The sequence below is a fragment of the Carlito syrichta genome, unplaced genomic scaffold (assembly GCF_000164805.1).
Source record: "Carlito syrichta isolate Samal-C Ts95f unplaced genomic scaffold, Tarsius_syrichta-2.0.1 Scaffold312104, whole genome shotgun sequence".
Classification (NCBI taxonomy): Eukaryota; Metazoa; Chordata; class Mammalia; order Primates; family Tarsiidae; genus Carlito; species Carlito syrichta.
The window spans coordinates 566,291-571,220 of record NW_007256200.1 but is presented as its reverse complement, the minus strand read 5'-3'; the positions used below and the strand labels follow the sequence as shown (position 1 = coordinate 571,220).

General features: G+C 52.3%; 1 pseudogene; it reads left to right on the top strand.

The window, feature by feature from the left end:
• The first annotated feature begins 747 nt into the window (after positions 1-747).
• LOC103272071 lies at positions 748-1,236 on the top strand (annotated as a pseudogene).
• The last annotated feature ends 3,694 nt before the right edge of the window (positions 1,237-4,930 follow it).

Genomic DNA, 4,930 nt, shown 5'->3' with positions numbered 1-4,930 from the left:
GAGGCGGTCTCAGGGAACGCTAAGAACGCATGGAGGACTCCCATGGGCATTTTAACTTCATTTGTTCAGTCACTTCAAAACTCTGTGAAACACGGTTTTTGTTGTTGTTGTTGTTGTTGTTGTTTATTTTTTTGAGCTGGAGTCTCACTCTGTCGCCCAGACTGGAGTGCCGTGGCCGCTCCCGGCCACCGCAGCCTCGACCCGCTGGGCTCTGGTGATCCTTCTGCCTCAGCCTTCCGAGTAGCTGGAACTACAGGCGCGCGCTACCACGCCCAGCTCATTTTTGATTTATTGTAGAGATGAGGTCTCGCCAAGTGGTCCGGGCGGGTCTCGAACCTGCAGGCTCAGGCAATCCACTCACCTCAGCCTCCCAAAGGCGCGGGATTACAGGCTGAGCCACCGAGCCCGGCAAAACACGGTTTTTTAAAATTATATTTTAGGCGAAGAAAAGCTAGGAGAGGTTAAGCAGCTTGTCCGGGTGATGCAGTGAAAATCTGAGCCAACACATGACCTACAGCTTAATTCCCGAGCCCGCTCTCAAATAAAGTGACCTCACAGGGCTTCTAGCAAGGCCCGAGGGCTGGAGTTATGGTCAAGGTCACCTGGGTTGGGAGCTCTGCCGAGGCCTGAGCGCCTGGGCTCTGACCAAGGTCCTCGGGGCCTGGAGCTCGGGCCGCTGCACCGGCTCTGGGTCCCAGAACTCCTCACTCAGAAGCTCTGAGCCACTTTCCAGTGTGGAATCTGAGGATGACGGCAGAAACGGCACCTAGAAAGGGGAAGGAAAAGATGGAAGAACAAACAGGTCGTCAGCCTTGGGTCACAGGTGGTTGAAAAAGAGAATGTGTGTGGCGTCTGCCATATCTTCGCACCCTTTGATGACAGCTTTGTCCATGTCACTGATCTTTCTGGCAAGGACACCGTCTGCCGTGTGGCAGGGGGCACGAAGGGGAAGGCCGACCGTGATGACTCCTCGCCATACGCTGCCATGTTGGCTGCCCGGGATGTGGCCCAGAGGTGCAAGGAGCTGGGCATTACAGCCCTACATATTGAACTCCGGGCCACGGGGGGAAACGCCACCAAGACCCCCGGACCTGCGGCTCCGTCAGCCCTCAGAGCCCTCGCCCACTCAGGTATGAAGATCGGGCGGATTGAGGACGTCACCCCCATCCCCTCTGACAGCACCCACAGGAAGGGAGGTCGCCGTGGTCGCCGTCTGTGACAGAACTCCTCAAAATATTTCTGCTAATCAGTTGACTTTGTATGAACTATTTTTTTTTTTTAAAAGAAACTCTGAGCCTTAGTTTCTTTGTCTGCAAAATGGGAAGAGTGTTGACCCCTAACTCATTGTCTTGGCACATGGATTATGCATAAGACAATAAAACCGCACCTGGTTTATACGAAGCACTCGAAATACACGAGTGGCAGTGATCACTGAACTGCTCGACCAGCTCTTTGTTACCAGAAGAAAACAGATTTCTCGTATGAAGCGATTCTTGAACATGGAGTTCTGCTTCTGAGGGGAGTAATGCTCCTGCGGTCTGCTACGCCCTAGAGCCAGCGGTCTGCCTTGTGCTCTAGAGGAATATTCACTACCCAGTACCACAGCCAGCCCAACCACGTGGTGAGCTGGACTGTCTCCACGTAGGCGCATGGAGCACTGTCCTGCCAACCTCGAGTCTGCGAGCACCGGAGGAGACACTCCATTCCTGCAGGAACCCTTCTGTCTCACGTTCCAGCAGTGGCGTCTGAGGCTTCCATTTTTATTCTCTGGGAGGGAGTTGACAGAGATGGTCCTGTTCATGCGCACACATGCACATCGCTGGGGCACGGCCAGGAGTTCCAGCCACGCTCCAGCGCCAGCCCCTGCCTTGCTGGCCCTTCCTGGTCAGCCCAGCTCCTGTCCCAAGGCCAAGGCCTTCCTTTTGTGGGGGTCTCTCCTTCATGGTCCCCTAAAAACAGGGCTTCATGTTAAATTGGCAGCAACTCCAGTTGCTGTTGTCACACATTTCTTTAGTTTTTTTCCACTTATCACGCCCTTTTCTCCTGCTCGTGTCTCTTTCTTCTTTCCTTCACCCTTGATGGTTTCTTATTGACAATACGGCATAGATAAGTGTGAATATAGAGACCGTATTTTCACATGATGACATCAGCTGATTCTGAATAAAGTGTAATAAAAAACTTCCAAGTTTCGTAAGTTGTCAAGCATACTTTTCATTTTGAATTAAAAGTTTAAAATCTGAGCACGAATATCTGCCAGTATTCAACTTTTTTTCAAGAGAACACAGCACAAAAGCTAATGAAGATACTTTAGGGGAGTATCTTTAGGTAAATGTCTTTCACGCTAATGAAATGATTGTGCCAGCAAAGAATCTTTGTGGGGGCATTGAGGGTGAATGTCTTTTTAAAAACTTATAGGCTAGAAAATAATGTGGTTTGGTTTTTTTTTTCTAACTGTATTCATTATGGGAAAAACATGCTGAAAGCACAAAGAAAAAACAAAAACCAAAAAATTGCCATGCCGTGATGGCTTCACAGTCACATATGTGCCCCTGGTTCACCCTCTGCGGAGGGGTGTGCAGCCTTTACCACGAACCACAGGGGGCCTGTGAAATACACACTTCCCCAAAGCATGTTAGTGGGAACTGTCATAAAATTGTTGAAAAGCAAGCACAACCAAGATAAACATAAACATCGGGGTGGAGAGAGAAAAATTCAGAAGGAGTCCGTCCTCCTTCAGATGGTTTTGCTACTGTTTTCGAGTTCTTGCTGTGCTTTAGAAAGACTCACATAAGCCGGGCTCGGTGGCTCAGCCTGTAATCCCAGCACTTTGGGAGGCGGAGGTGAGTGGATTGCTTGAGACCGCGGGTTCGAGACCCGCCTGGGAAACTTGGCGAGACCTCAGCTCTACAATAAATCAAAAATTAGCCGGGCGTGGTAGTGCGCGCCTGTAGTTCTGGCTCCTTGGAAGGCTGAGGCGGAAAGATTGCCAGAGCCCAGCAGGTCGAGGCTGCGGTGGCCGGGAGCGGCCACGGCACTCCAGTCTGGGCGACAGAGTGAGACTCCGACTCAAAAAACAAAAAAGAAAGAAAGACTCACATAAGACATGTCAGAGGGCTCGCTCATTCATCCATCCAGAAGTTTGGCCATTCAACCAACAGTATGCTTACATTCTAGTGGGCAACAAGGAGCGTAACTGAAAATAGATCACGCATCTGTCAACAAGGTACAGATCAGCGCCCAGCGACTGAGAAGCTGGGAGGGTGTCTGGCTTCAAAGGATGCTCAGGGAAGACCTCCTAGAAAACGGCATCCAGAAGGCCGGACAGGAAGCCGGAAGCCAGCCGTGGGTCTCCGCGAGGGGAGCCCTCCCGCCAGGGGACAGCGGGCAGGGCCCGAGCACCAATGGGGCCCGCACAGACCCGTGGCCCTGGCGGCAGGGCTGGGCGGCAAGAGGACGCCGGGCAAGGCCAGAGGGAGGCCAGGTCCCGCGCGGCTGGGCAGGGCTCCAGAAGCAGCAGCAGCGCCGCTTCGCCCGAGGCAGAAGCTGCTGGAGAGTTTCAGCAGAGAGGCCGGGGCCTCGCAAAGCCCGCGTGGGCTGCTGGGTGGAGAAGGGTGGAAGGACTCGGGTGTTCGTGCTTCCTGGGCTAGCTGGCAGAGGCGACGTGCTGAGACACGGGGCATTCAGACGTGCTCGGAGGTCTGCTGAGGAGCGGCGTGCAACAGCCACTGGCCAGCTCTGGGACCTGGGGCCACTCGAAGACAGTTTGTGCTGCTGATGTTTTTATCCAAGGAGGAGGATGCAGAAGAGAGAGCGCCCTGCTTGGAAAAAAATCCCTCTTCTACATGCAAAGGTTGATCAATCGTTGTACATTTCTGCGCCTACAGTGAAAATCAACGTTTTCAGACAGACGGGTCTTTTTTAACAATGACTTTTCTATTAATCAGCCAATCATCAAGCCCAATCCCTCAGGTAAGAAATTTCTATGATTCATTGCTGTTAGTCATACAAACAAAGTGCCAGGGGTCCATTGTGAGCGTGGTATTTCTTGGACAGATGTCATGTGACTCCACCATGAACTTGTTCAGGAAGGTTAATATTTTTCTACTTCTTCCTGTCAGATTTTTCCCGTCTTTCCTCATGTGAGAAAAAATACCACCAAATAAACACGGTTTCCCTTTCCATGCCTGAATGCTGTCTCAATCGACCCTGGCTGAAACGCTATAAGATTCTTGCTGTCATCACCCCTTAAGCCCTTTTCCCCTGCCGGCGCTCTGAACCACGATCAGCAACACAGAGAGATGCTGTAAAATTATGTTTCTAGAACAGAGTAAACAAGATCCCACCTGGGTTAACAAGAAGGTCGACGTGTTCAGGCCTTTCCGTCCTCTGCTGGGAAGAGGCTGCTTCTGCCTCACACGCACCGAGCCGAAGACGAGGACTCAGAAGACAGCGGGGCAGCTCTTTAGAAGAAGACTCAAAGGGCAGGGTCCTGAGAAAAGTCAAGAGCTCCAGTCGCTCCCTGCACATTCGCGACGTCTGAGGACACCCCCGGCAGGATGTGGGGGCCCCGCAGTGTCACCTGGAGGCGGGCAGCACAGCGCCATGGAAGGAACAGGAACCATGGAAGTGACCCCCTGCGAGACGACGTCCCCCCTGCTGGCCCCCGCTTCTCCTAGAGCGTGACCTACTGTCAAGTGAGGCTTGGTTATGCTCTGACATCAAACCCACACCCAAAGGAAGTCCTGGCATCGCCACGGTATTTACGTCCCTGTGAACAACGGCTAGAACACTGGCCCTCGGGATAAACTTGATTCAGCCTCAGGGAGCAATGCTGAGGCCATTCCCTGGAGAAACATATTCCTCTGTAAATTGTTTTTGTTGTCGACACCTCCACCCTGGCTGCCATGATTTAATAGCTGTAGCAGACTCA